Here is a 15044-nt window from a genome sequence, read left to right as displayed (position 1 = left end):
AAAGAAGACATACAGATGGCTAACAAACACATGAAAAGATGCTCAACATCACTCATTATCAGAGAAATGCAAATCAAAACCTCAATGAGGTACCATTACATGCCAGTCAGAATGGCTGCTATCCAAAAGTCTATAAGCAATAAGTGCTGGAGAGGGAGTGGAGAAAAGGGAATCCTCTTACACTGTTGGTGGGAATGCAAACTAGTACAGCCACTATGGAGAACAGTGTGGAGATTCCTTAAAAAACTGGAAATAGAACTGTCATATGACCCAGCAATCCCACTCCTGGGCATACACACCAAGGAAACCAGATCTGAAAGAGCCAGATCTTAAAGAGACACGTGTACCCCAATGTTCATCACAGTACTGTTTACAATAGCCAGGACATGGAAGAAACCTAGATGCCCATGAGCAGATGAATGGATAAAAAAGCTGTGGTACATATACACAGTGGAATATTACTCAGCTATTAAAAAGAATACATTTGAATCAGTTCTAATGAGATGGATAAAACTGGAGCCCATTATACAGAGTAAAGTAAGCCAGAAAGATAAACACCAATACAGTATACTAATGCATATATATGGAATTTAGAAAGATGGTAACAATAACCCTATATGCAAGACAGAAAAAGAGACACATATGTATTGAACAGACTTTTGGACTCTATGGGAGGAGGCGAGGGTGGGATGATCTGAGAGAACAGCATTGAAACAAGTATACTATCAAGTGTGAAACAGATCGCCAGTCCAGGTTGGATGCATGAGACAAGTGCTCAGGGCTGGTGCACTGGGATGACCCAGAGGGATGGGATGGGGAGGAAAGTGGGAGGGGGGTTCAGGATGGGGAACACATGTAAATCCATGGCTGATTCATGTCAATGTATGGCAAAAACCACTACAATATTGTAAAGTAATTAGACTCCAACTAATAAAAATAAATGAAAAAAAAATTCTTGCTCAAACTTTTTCCTATAACACAAGAAAAAGTCCAAAGGTCCCTGGCTTTTTACAGACAGGCTTCAACCTACTTAAGAGCACAGGTTCTGGAATTAGACTGCCTGGAATCAAATCCTGGCTTTGCTACTTAATGCCTATATGACTTTCAGCAAGTTACTTAACTTCTCTGTTTCCTTGTCTGTAAAGTGATGGTGATAGTATCTACAACTCATAGTGTTGTTCCAAAGGTTTGATGAGGACTACATCTTCAGCTTTTTGAATAGGACCAGGAGTACAGTAAGTACCCTACTTACTACCATTACTTACTACCATTACTGTAAGCATTACTATCATCATCATCATCGTGATTTTCTGTCCGTATCTTTTTTTTTTCATTTTCTGCTTTGGTGTTTTTTTTAATTAATTTATTTATTTTAATTGGAGGCTAATTACAATATTCTAGTGGTTTTTGCTATACATTCACATGAATCCGCCATGGGTGTACATGTGTTCCCCATCCTGAACCCCCCTCCCAGCTCCCTCCCCATCCCATCCCTCAGGGTCATCCCAGTGCACCAGCCCTGAGCACCCTGCCTCATGCATCAAACCTGGGCTGGCGATGTATTTCACATATGATAATATACATGTTTCAGTGCTATTCTCTCAAATCATCCCACCCTCACCTTCTCCCACAGAGTCCAAAAGTCTGTTCTTTACATCTGTGTCTCTCTTGCTGTCTCACATATAGGATCATCATTACCATCTTTCTAAATTCCATATATATATGCGTTAATATACTGTATTGGTGTTTTTCTTTCTGACTTGCTTCACTCTGTATAATAGGCTCCAGTTTCATCCACTGCATTACAACTGATTCAAATGCATTCTTTTTAACAGCTGAGTAATATTCCATTGTGTATATGTACCACAGCTTTCTTATCCATTCGTCTGCCGATTGACATCTAGGTTGCTTCCATGTCCTGGCTATTGTAAACAGTGCTGCGATGAACATTGGGGTGAACGTGTCTCTTTTGTCCGTATCTTTCATTGCTATCTTACTCACTCATGCAGTCAATGTCCCCTGCGCAATCTGCACGGATTTCTAACTCCTGACCTTTGCCCGAGGCACTCCTACTGCTTGAAGCATCCCACCTTTCCTCTCCAGTGACCCAAACCCTGTCCATCCACAGTGGACGCCCGTCTCACCCTCCACCACCCTCTCACCAAGCCTTTCCTCCTGTGGCCTTTCAGTGCCCTCTGGTTGGCATATGCATGGGTCTGAAAATCAGATTCTCAAACCACATGGTCTGTTTCTTCACATATTCTTTTAAATGCCTAACGTATACTGATCCCAGGGTTGGGCCTCTGAGAAAGTAAAGATGAACCCTGCACATTGCTGCCTCAGGGTGTGCAGTGGGGGAGAGAGGTAAACAAATTCCAATCGGGTGGGCAGTGCTAAGGCGCCTGCTCCAGGTGGAGCAGGCCACAGAGATGGGCTAGCCTCAGTGTTTACGCCGCTTTACCATTTACAAAGCCATTTGCTCTCTTTTATTCATTTAATCCTCATAACAAGGCTCTGAGAGAAGAAGCAAAGGAGGGGTTTTTTTTTTTAATAGATGAGGATGAAACGACTTGCCTGTGAACACACCGTGTGTAAGAACAGTGCCGGCACATGGTAGGTAGGTAGGTAGGTTTAGTCGCTCAGTTGTGTCCGACTCTTTGTGACCCCATGGACTGTAGCCTGCCAAGCTTCTCTGTCCATGGGCTTCTCTAAGCAAGAATACTGGGGTGGGTTGACCATTTCCTCCTCCAGGGGGTCTTCCTGACCCAGGGATTGACCTCTGGTCTCCTGCATTGCAGGCAGACTCTTTACCGACTGATCCACCAGGGTGGCCAATTATGAAATTGAATTCTACGTCATTTGATTCAAGTTAAGTGGCCAAGTCAAGACGAAAACCCAGTCTGAACCCTCCTTCAGGATTAATTCCGCTCAGTTGTGAAGCCAGAAACAGAACTAGGCTTCCAGGTGCCAGGACTCTGATCTAGGCTTTTCCACTAATGTTCCAGGTGACCTCCGGCAAATCACACCCAGTCCTGGGTCAGAAAGCACCCTTGGTTGAAGACAAAAAGGTAGAGTTCAGCTCTACCAGCTAGAAGTCTCTTCCAGCCAGAGCTGGATGGAAGAATGATCCTCCTAGCCTGGAGCTGTGTGAGCAGAGTTAAAATCCCTTGATGGGGTGGTCAGGGGGCTTCTGACACTGGACTGGCCCTGCTTGTCTTCTGCCACCTTTTCATCCTGTGAACACACTCAGTGATAGAGCAGTCCTGGAATTTTTGTATCGTCCAGTGTGAAATGCTGGACGTTATTAAGTGCTTCTGGGGCTAAAACAACCAAGCAAAGTGGAGTCACTCAGATATCACATCATACTACTAATATTCCCTCGTGCTTAGTCGCTCAGTCGTGTCCGACTCTTTGCGACCCCGTGGACTGTAGCCCACCAGGCTCCTCTGTCCGTGGGGATTCTCCAGGCAAGAACACTGGAGTGGGTTGCCATGTTCTCCTCCAGGGGATCTCCCCAACCCAGGGATCAAATCCAGATCTCCCGCATTGCAGGCAGATTCTTTACCATCTGAGCACCAGGGAAGTCCAATATTCCCTTGAGTGAAGAGTGAAGCCCTAAAGCTTTTGTGAGGATATGTTTCATTCCACTGAAACACAGCACCCCCACATCCTTAGAGGGAGAGGCAGATTAGACAAGCTGAGCTCCCCCCTCCGCCGGCATTCCTGAGAGTCTTCCTTACTTGCCTGCTAAGAGAACGGACTGTCAAAACGTGACATTCATTGGCTATTTTGGGCATAGAATCTGAGAATGTTGTGACAGGAGGAAATTTATATCTGACCACCAAAGGTGAAGAGGAAAGAGAACTGGCTTTGGGTCAAGCAGACCAGTCCAAATGTTGGCTCTGCTGTGTGACCTTGGCAAGCACACCATCTCTCTCAGTCTCAATGACTTCATTTAGGAAGTGGGGATAAAAATACCTGCTACCTACCTCATAGAGTGATTATAAGAATGAAATGAGGAAATGCATGGATAGCGCCTGGCTCCCTTATCTTGGCTCTGATTTCTTTGCTCACCACACTGGAACACTGGATGGGGGGATCACTCCCAAAGCAAGGACCACCTCTCTACCTCTAGATCCCTAGCCTTCAGCACACTGCCTCCAAGGGGAGCTCCTTGGTTCACATTTGTTGAATAAATGACTGAACGCCACTGCTTTACCTATAAGGAGACAGGTTCAGAGTGGTGGAGGGACTTGTTCCATTTACACAGCCAGGGAGGACCCAGGACCCTTGACTCCCGGCTCTCTCTCTTCCATACACTGCACCTGTCCACACCACTCCTTGCAAAGCCCTCTTTGCACATGGGAGCCTTTCTTCTTTTTTTCTTTTGGTTTTTATTTTGTTTTTTGTTTTGTTGGTTTTTTTGTGTGGTTTTTTTAGGGGGGGTGGAGTCTTTCTTCTTTTAACATCTTGGTTGCAGAGTTAGCAGCCTTAGAACTAGAACCCAGGTCTATTGGGCCGCAAAGCCATGAACTCACTCTATGAGGTGCACCAAAAGCTCAAGTGAGGTCTATGCTGCTTTTTAGATCTGTTCCCTAGCCATGAATTCAGCTAGTTCTGCAAGTGATGAGCATCAGTTGGGAAGGTGTCAACACCACCCTACTTCTCTGCACAAATCTGACATTCAATAATGCCAAAATCTGAGGGTGAAAGCCAAGAGACCTTGCCTGCTCCCCTTCAGTAGATTTTTCCAAAAGGAGAGAAACAAGACACACTCTCTTTCATCAATTCTAAGACATTTTTCCACATTCTAACATTTCTGAAATCAGGAGGAGATTTAACAATTGATCTTTCAATTGACGATATTTATTCTTTTTTATTTTTTATTCTTATTTTAAAAAATATTTGTTTGGTTGCACTGGGGTCTTAGCTGTGACATGTGGGATCTTTAAGTTCAGGCATGTGGGATCTAGTCCCCTGACCAGGAATTGAACCCAGGACCTCTGTATTAGGAGCAAAGAGTCTTAGCCACTGGACCACCCAGGAAGTCCCCGATGGCATTTATTCTTAAGTGGTAAAATATAAAATAAACTTGTGTCTTAAATTGTCTTAGGTAAATGAAATCCAACATTTACCAGCAGAAGCAATGGCACTGCAGGTCTGCATACCCTTTTGCCTTGGCTAATTCGACTCTGGAAGCTCACTTCCTTCACTTCTGGCCCACCATCCTTATTTTACAGGTAGGGAAAATGGCCAGGGCCCCAAAGCCAATCGGTGGCAGGGCTGGGTCAACTTCCTGTGGGCTGCATCTGCTCCTCCCTCGCCCATTTGTTTTTTAATTTTTATGTATTTATTTTTGGCTAAGCCGGGTGTTTGTTGCTGCACACTGGCTTTCTTTAGTTGTGGTGAGAGAGGGCTACACTTCATTGCAGTGTGTGGATGTCTCATTGCATTGGCTTCTCTTTTTTTGGAGCACCAGCTCTAGCTGCGGTGCACGGACATGGTTGGTGGTGGTGCACAGACTTAGTTGCTCCGCAGAATGTGGGATCTTCCCTGACCAGGGATCAAACCCATGTCCCCTGCATTGGCAGGCAGACTCTTAACCACTGGACCACCAGCGAAGCCCAGATGTTCTTTTAAGAAGAGGAAACATGGACAGAGGCAGACATACAAGGGAAACCGTGTGAAGACACAGGGAGAAGATGGCCATCTGCAAACCTAGGATGAAGGTCTCCGAAGAATCCAACCCTGTTAACGCCTTTAGACTTCCAACCTCTAAAACTATGAGAAAATAAGTTTTTGTTGTTTGAGACACCTAGCTTTTGATACATTGTAATGGTACCCTTAGCTGACTAGGTCAGTGAAGAAGCTGAGGCACAGAGAAGTAAAACAGCAAGGAAGAGGCTGAAGGAGGATTTTGCACACAGGCAGTTGGCTTCGTAACTGATGCTCCAAATTACCACTCCACCACTGAGAAGGCCCCATGGCCAGGGAATGCCTATATGCCCACCAAAATAAGCTTAGTTACAGGAATTTCCTGATGGTTCAATGATTAGGACTCCACAGTTTCACTGCCAAGGGCTTGGGTCCAAGTCTTAGTTTGGGAACTAAGATCCCACAAGCCGTGTAGCACAGCCTAACAGTAATAAGCATAGTCACAGTATGTCACCATTATGGAGCTATTGACTGTATTCCCCACACTGTATATTTCATACCCTGACTCACTTACTTTGCAACTGAAAGTTTATAATTCTTAATCTACCTCACCTATTTCTTTCCTTCAGCTTCTCCCCTTTCCCCGCAGGCAACCCCCTGTTCATTCCCTGTATCTGCAACTCTGTTTTTGTTTTGTTATCTTTGTTCATTTGTTTTGGTTTTCAGATTCCACATATAAGTGAAATCATACTGTATTTGTCCTTTTCTGTCTGCTTTATTTCATTTAGCAAAACCTCCAGGTCGATCCATGTTGTCATAAATGGCAAGATTTTATTCTTTTTATGGCTGAGTAATATTCTATTACATACGCAAATAGATACAGATGGAGAGGTAGACCATTGTTCCATTATTCACTCATCTATTGATGGGAACTGAGGTTGTTTCCAAACCTTGGTTATTATAAATGAACATAGGGGTACACATATATTTTCTAATTAATATTTTCATTTTCTTTGGATAAATAACCAGAAGTGGAATTTCTGGATCATACTGCAGTTCTATTTTTAATTTTTGGAGGAATCTCCATACTGTTTTACATGGTGAATGCACCAATGTACACTCCCACCAACAGTGCACAAGGATTCCCATTTCTCCACATCCTGTTCAACACTTGTTATGTATTGTCTATTCACATTCTATCAGGTGTGAAGTGATATGTATTGTCTATTCACATTCTATCAGGTGTGAAGTGATATCACTGTGGTTTTGATTTGGTTTTCCCTGATGAATAGTGATGTTGAGCATCTTTTCATGTACCTGTTGGCCATCTTTGGAAATGGGGTTGTTTGCAGTTTTGATGTGGTGTTGTATGATTTGTTGGTATATTTTTGGTGGTTGTTTTTCAGTCGCTAAATTGTGTCCCACTCCTTGCAACCTCATGAACTGCAGCATGCCAGGTTTCCCTGTCCTTAACTATCTCCCAGAGCTTGGTCAAACTCATGTCTATTGAGTCAGTGATACCATCCAACCATCTCATCCTCTGTCACCCCCTTCTCCTCCTGCCCCCAATTTTCCCCAGCATCAGGGTCTTTTCCAGTGAGGCAGCTCTTCACATCAGGTGACCAAAGTACTGCAGCTTCAGTCCTTCCAATGAATATTCAGGAATGATTTCCTTTACAATTGACTGGTTGGATCTCCTTGCTGTCCAAGGGACTCTCAAGAGTCTTCTCCAGTACTACAGTTCAAAAGCATCAGTTCTTCAGCACTCAACCTTCTTTATGGTCCAACTCTCACATCCATAGATGATTACTGGAAAAACCATAGCTTTGACTATATGGACATTTGTCGGCAAAATGATGTCTCTGCTTTTTAATAGGCTGTCTAGGTTTGTCATAGTTTCCTTCCAAGGAGCAACTGTCTTTTAATTTCATGGCTGCAGTCACTGCCCACAGTGATTTTGAAGCCCAGAAAAATAAAATTTGTTGCTGTTTCCATTTTTCCCATCTATTTGCCACAAAGTGATGGGACTAGATGCCATGATCTTAGTTTTTTGAATGTTGAGTTTTAAGACATCTTTTTCACTCTTTCATCTTCATCAAAAGACTCTTTAATTCCTTTTCCCTTTCTGCCATTAGGGTGATGTCATTTGCATATGTGAGGTTATTGATTCCATAAGCTATCTTGATTCCAACTTGTGAGTCATCCAGCCTGACATTTTGCATGACATACTCTGCATATAAGTTAAATAAGCAGGGTGACAACATACAGCCTTGATGTACCCTTTTCCCCATTTGGAACCAGTCCATTGTTCCATGTCCTGTTCTAACTGTTGCTCCTTGTCCTGCACACAGGTTTCTCAGGAGACAGGTAAGGTGATCTGGTATTCCCGTCTCTAAGAATTTTCCACAGTTTGTTGTGATCCACACAGTCAAAGGCTGTAGCATAGTCAATGAAGCAGAAGTAGATGATTTGGGGAATTCCCTTGGGAATTCCCCCAGCGGATGTTGGCAGTTTGATCTCTGGTTCCTCTACCTTTTCTAACCCTTACTGGATATATCATTTGCAAGTATCATATCCTATTCAGTAGGTGACCTTTTCGTTTTGTTGACAGTAGTTTCCTTCACTTTGAAAAGCTTTTTAGTTTGGTGTAGTTTTGTTTATTTTTTGCTTCTGTTTCCTTTGCCTGAGGAGACATTTCTAAAACATATATTTACTAAGACTGATGTCAAACAGCTTACTGTCTGTTTTCTTCTACAGGTTTTACGGTTTCAGATCTTACATTTAAATCTTCAATACACTTTGAATTTATTTATGTGCTTGGTGTGAGAGAGTAGTCCAATTTGATTCTTTTGCATGTACCTGTCCGATCTTCCCAACACCATTTATTGAAGAGATTGTCATTTCTCATTATATATTCTTCCCTCCTTTGTCACAGATTAATTGCCCAGAATGTGGGTTCATTTCTTGGCTATTCTGTTTCATTGATCCTCTGCCAGTTGTTGTTATTGTTGTTCAGTTGCTAAATAATGTCTGACTCTTTATGACCCCATGTACTGTAGCATAACAAGCTCTTCTGTCCTCCACTATCTCCCAGAGTTTGCTCAAATAAATGTCCATTGAGTCAGTGATGCTATCTAACCATTTCATCCTCTGCCACCCTCTTCTCCTTTTGTCTTCAGTCTTTCCCAGCATCAGGGTCTTTTCCAATATGAAGGCTCTTTGTTTAACATGGTCAAAGTCCTGGAGCTTCAGCTTCAGCATCAGTCCCTTCCAATGAATATTCAGGACTGATTTCCTTTAGGACGGACTGGTTGGATCTCCTTACTGTCCAACAGACTCTCAAGAGCCTTCTCCAGCACCACAGTTCAAAAGCCTCAATTCCCCAGTGCTCAGCCTTTTTCATGGTCGAGTTCTCACAACTATACATGACTACTGGAAAAACCATAGCTTTGACTAAACAGACATTTGTCAGAAAGTGATATCTCTGCTTTTTATGCACTATCTATATTTGTCATCAAGAGCCTCTTTAGCTCTTCATTTTCTGCCATAAGGGTGGTGTCATCTGCATATCTGAGGCTATTGATATTTCTCCCAGCAATCTTGATTCCAGCTTGTGCTTCATCCAGCCTGGCATTTCACATAATGTTCTCTGCATATAAGTTAAATAAGCAGGGTGACAAAATACAGCCTTGACGTACTCCTTTCCTGATTTGGAACCTGTCTGTTTTTCCATGTCCAGTTCTAACTGTTGCTTCTTGACCTACATACAGATTTCTCAGGAGGAAGAAGAACTAAAGAGCCTCTTAATGAAAGTGAAAGTGGAGAGTAAAAAAATTGGCTTAAAACTCAACATTCAGAAAACTAAGATCATGGCATCTGGTCCTATCACTTCATGGTAAATAGATGGAGAAACAATGAAAACAGTGACAGACTTTATTTTGGGGGACTCCAAAATCACTGCAGATGGTGACTGCAGCCATGAAATTAAAAGATGCTTGCTCCTTGAAAGAAAAGTTATGACCAACCTAGACAGCATATGAAAAAGCAGAGACATTACTTTGCCAACAAAGGTCTGTCTAGTCAAAGCTATGGTTTTTCCAGTGGTCATGTATGGATGTGAGAGTTGGACTATAAAGAAAGCTGAGCACCAAAGAATTGATGCTTTTGAACTGTGGTGTTGGGGAAGACTCTTGAGAGTTCCTTGGACAGCAAGGAGATCCAACCAGTCCATCCTAAAGGAGATCAATCCTGAGTATTCATTGGAAGGACTGATGCTAAAGCTGAAACTCCAATACTTTGGCCACCTGATGGGAAGAACGACTCATTTGAAAAGACCCTGATGCTGGGAAAGATTGAAGGTAGGAGGAGAAGGGGATGACAGAGGATGAGATGGTTGGATGGCATCACTGACTCAATGGACATGAGTTTGAGAAGGCTCTAGGAGTTGGTGATGGACAGGGAAACCTGGCGTGCTGCAGTCCATGGGGTCACAAAGAGTTGGACATGACTGAGTGACTGAATTGACTGCCTGACTCACTGATGTTTGTCATAGCTTTTCTTCCAAGGAGCAAGCATTTTTTAATTTCATGGCTCTTCATGCAGATGGTCATCACCGTCTGCAGTGATTTTGGAGCCCAAGAAAATAAAATCTGTCACTTTCCACTTCTTCCCCCATCTCTTTGCCATGAAGTGACATTGAGGTAGGCTCCCTCAATATCCACTTTATTGAGAGTTTTTATCATAAATTGATATTGAATTTTGTCAAAAGCTTTTTCTGCATCTATTGAGATGACCATATGATTTTTTTCTCATTTTCTTAAAGTAGTGTATCACATTGACTGGTTTGCAAATATTGAACCCTCTTTGCATCCCTGAGATAAATCCCACTTGATCATGGTGCATGATTCTTTCAATGCATTGTTGAATTTGATTTGCTAGTATTTTGTTGATGATTTTTGCCTATATATTCTTCAGTGATATTGACCCATAATTTTCCTTTTGTCTGATATCTTTGTCGGTTTTGGTATCAGGTGATACTGGCTTTTAGAATAAATTCAGAATTGTTCTTTCCTCTGCAATATTTTTGGAATAATTTCAGAAGGATCAGTGTTAACTATCCTCTGGATATTTGGTAGAATTCACCTGTGAAGCCATCTGGTCCTGGACTTTGGTTTGTTGGGAATTTTCAAATTACTGATTCAATTTCATTACTGATAATTGGTCTGTTCATATTTTCTATTCCTTGTTCAGTCTTGGGAGATAGTAGCTTTCAAAGAATTTGTCCATTTTTTTCTTGGTTGTCCAATTTACTGGTGTATAATTGCTCATAGTAATCGCTTATGATCTTTTGTATTTCTGTGGTGTCAGTTGTAAATTCATTTTCACTTCTGAGTTTATTGATTTGAAAGTGAAAGTGTTAGTCGCTCAGTTCAATTCAGTTGCTCAGTCATGTCCGACTCTTTGTGACCCTATGAACTGTAGCATACCAGGCTTCCCTGTCCAACACCAACTCCTGGAGCTTGCCCAAACTCATGTCCATCCAGTCGGTGATGCCATTCAACCATCTCATCCTCTGTCATCCCCTTCTCCTCCTGACTTCAATCTTTCCCAGTATCAGGGTCTTTTCCAAGGAGTCAGCTCTTTGCATCAGGTGGCCAAAATATTGGAGTTTCAGCTTCAACATCAGTCCTTCCAATGAACACTCAGGACTGATCTCCTTTAGGATAGACTGGTTGGATCTCCTTGCAGTCCAAGGGACTCTCAAGAGTCTTTTGCAACACCACAGTTGCAGAAGTATCAATTCTTCAGCACTCAGCTTTCTTTATGGTCCAACTCTCACATCCATACATGACCACTGGAAAAACCATAGCTTTGATTAGACAGACCTTTGTCGGCAAATCAATATCTCTGCTTTTTAATATGCTGTCTAGGTTGGTCATAGCTTTTCTTCCAAGGAGCATCTTTTAATTCTTTCTAACCCATGGACTGTAGCCTGCCAGGTACCTCTGTCCATGGGATTCTCCAGGCAAGAATATTAGAGTGGGTTGCTATTTCCTATTCCACAGAATCTTTCCAACCCAGGGATTGAACCCCCATCTCTTAGGTCTCCTGTGTTGGCAGGCACCTTAGCACTAGCACTATCTGGGAAACCCTTATTGATTTGGGTCTTCTTTTTTCCTTGATGAATTTGCCTAAAGGTTTATCAATTTTATCTTTTCAAAGTACCAGCTCTTGGTTTTATCTTTTCTACCTTTTTTAAGTATTTTTCTTTTTTTTGATCTTTATAATTTCTTTCCTTCTGCTAACTTTGGACTTGCTTGTTCTTATTTTTCTAGTTACTTTAGATGTAATGTTAGGTTGTTTATTTGAGATTTGTCTTGCTTCCTGAAGTAGTATAGTATAGTTCTTATAGTATCACTATAAGAACTGCTTTTACTGCAGCCCATAGATTTTGGATTTTTTGTTTGTTTTCATTTTTCTTTAGGTATTTTTTGTATTTTTTCTCTGATTTATTCATTGATCCACTGGATATTGTTTAGCAGCATATTGTTTAGCTTTCATGTGTTTGGGTTTTTTGCAGGCTTTTTTTCCTTATAGCTGATTTCTAGTCTCATGGTATTATGGTCAGAAAAGATGCTTAGTGTGATTTCAATTTTCTTAAATTTCCCAAGGCTTGTTTTGTTCCCTAGCATGTGCTATATCCTGGAGAATATTCTATGTGTACTTGAAAAGAATATGTATTCTGCTGCTTTAAATCCATATGGTCTAATATATTATTTAAGGCCTGTGCTCCTTTATTTTCTATCTGGATGATCCGTCCATTGGTGTAAGTGGGGTGTTAAAGTCCCCTACTATTATGTTACTGTTGAGTACTTCTTTTATGGCTATTAGCATTTGCCTCATATATTGAGGTGCTACTATGCTAGATGCATATATATTTACAATTGTTATATCTTTTTAGATTGATTCCTTGATCATTATGTGGTATTTTCTGCCTCTTGTAATGATTTTATTTTAAAGTCTAATCTGTCTGATATGTGTTGCTACTTTGGCTTCATTTGATTTCATTTGTGTTGATGCTTTTCCATCCTTTTTCCATCCCCTCACTTTCAGTCTGTATGTGTCTCTCGATCTGAAGTGATTTTCTTGCAGGCAGCAAATAAATGGGTCTTGTTTTTGTGTCCATTCAGCCTGACTATGTCTTTTGGTTGGAGTATTTAGTCCATTTACATTTAAGATAATTATCAATATGTACGTTCTTATTGCCATTTTGTTAATCGTTTTGGATTTGTTTTGAGGTCTTTTTTCCCCCTTTCTTTTGTTCTCTTGTGATTTGATGTCTGTTTTTAGTGTTATGATTGAGTTCCTTTTTCTTTTCTGTGTATATATCTATTACAGGTTTTTCTTTTGCAATTACCATGTGGTTTTCGTATAGCTACACAATCAGATACACATACGTGATGGTTTTTAAGTTGCTGACCGTTGGTCTGGCTGGTTGCCATGCCCTGCCTTGTGTACAGGTTGCCAGCTGCTGGTGGGCAAAGCCAGGTCATGAAGCTGCTGGCTACATACCCTGGGGCCCAGGGCTAGGGCTGGCCCACTGGTAGATAGAGCCAGGTGCTGTGTGGGCGGTTGCAGGACCAGGGGTCCTAGGTCTAGTGTTGGTCTGCTGGTGGATGGGACCAGTTCCTGACATGCCTTCTGCTGGATCTAGGGTGTCCCAAAGTTAATGTTGGCCCACTGGTAGGTGGGGCTGTATCCCGGGGACAGCTGGCTTAGAAGTAGATGGAGCCAGCTCCTGACATGCCTTTCTGCTGGATCCAGTGTTTTCCCAAAGTTAATGTTGACCCACTATCAGTGGGTCAACTATATCTGGGGCAGCAGTCTTAGTGGTCCAAGGTGTCTCAATGCTGGTGTTAGCCTGCTGATGGGCAGGGACAATGCCCAGGGGAATCCTAGAGCTAGTGCCTGCCCACCAGTAGGCAGAGCCAGGTCCTCAAGGTCTCTGGCTGCAGGGCCCTGGGGGTCCCAGAGCTGGCGTGAGCCCATTGTTGGGCAGTTCCTGACACAGCTGGCTGCAGGGTGTGGGGTGTCCTGTAGCTTGTGTCAGCCCACTGGGGCATGCTGTCAGATCCCAGGGCAGCTGGCTGAGGGGTGCAAGATGTCTCAGAGCCAGTGGCGGCCTGCTGGTGTGTTGAGTAGATCCTAGCACTAATAAGTTAGAGGAAGGATCCCATAAAGGCACTTGCCAGTACCAGGGTTCGTATGGTAGAATGAACTCCCCCAAATAGCTGCCACCAGTGTCTGTGTCCCCAGCATGAGCTCCTGTTGCCTCCTGACTCTCTGGGAGGCTCTCCAAGATCAGAAAGTGGGTCTAATCCAGGATCCTTTTAAATTTCTGCTTCTGCTCTGGATCCCAGAACATGTAAGATTTTGTGAGCATCCTTTAAAAGTGTAGTCTCTATTTCCCACTGCCCTCAGGCTCTCCAAAAGAAAGCTCTGCATGCCTTCAAAGCCAAACTTTCTGGGGGCTTATCTTCCTGGTGCAGGAACCCTGGGCTCGTAAGCCCAGTGTGGGGCTTGGACCCCTCAGTCCCCGGAAACAACCTCTGCAATTGTAATTACCCTTCATTAGTGGGTCACCCACCCAGGGGTATGGGTCTTCACTATTCCATGTCTCCACCCCTCCTACCCATCTCATTGTAGTTCTTTCTTTATACCTTTAGTTGCAAAAGATCTTTTCAGCCAGTCTTTTAGTCTTTCTCATCGATAGTTGCTCTATGAGTAATTGTAATTTTGGTGTGCCTGTGAGAGGAGGTGAGCTCAGGGTCTTCCTAATCTGTCATCTTTGCCACCCTCCACTTCCCGAACTTGGGGTGTTTCTATTCTAAGGGTGTAGGCACTATTAGGACTGGGAGCACAGACCCGAGTCTCTCCTCCTGGCTGTCATGCCCACTGGGGACAACAGGCAAAGAAACAAATACTTTCTACACAGTGAGATCATTGCTCTATTAGAAGAGTAAAGGTGAGAAGGGTGAAGGAGAGCTGCAAGAACTAGGGACCATGTTGGAGAAGAAACAGGGGACAGGCAAAGATACCTCACCTAGGAGAATACCCTTATGATAGGTACTGAATGGTGAGTAGAAGTTTCCTAGGCAAGGAAAGGCATTTTAGCCACAAAGAACATTATGTACTAGTAATAGTAATAGCTAATATCAATTAAGCACTCATTACATATTAGACATGATGCTGGGCACTGTACTTGCTTTATCTCATTCAGCCCCCACAACAACACCATGATAGGTACTATAATCATTTTTATAGATGATAAAACTGAAGCTCAAAGAAGGCAATTAACTTGCTCAAAGTCACACAACTGTTAAATAGTA

The sequence above is a fragment of the Cervus elaphus genome, chromosome 2 (assembly GCF_910594005.1).
Source record: "Cervus elaphus chromosome 2, mCerEla1.1, whole genome shotgun sequence".
NCBI lineage: Eukaryota > Metazoa > Chordata > Mammalia > Artiodactyla > Cervidae > Cervus > Cervus elaphus.
The sequence above is the reverse complement of the archived record's forward strand: the minus strand, read 5'-3'. Positions refer to the sequence as shown.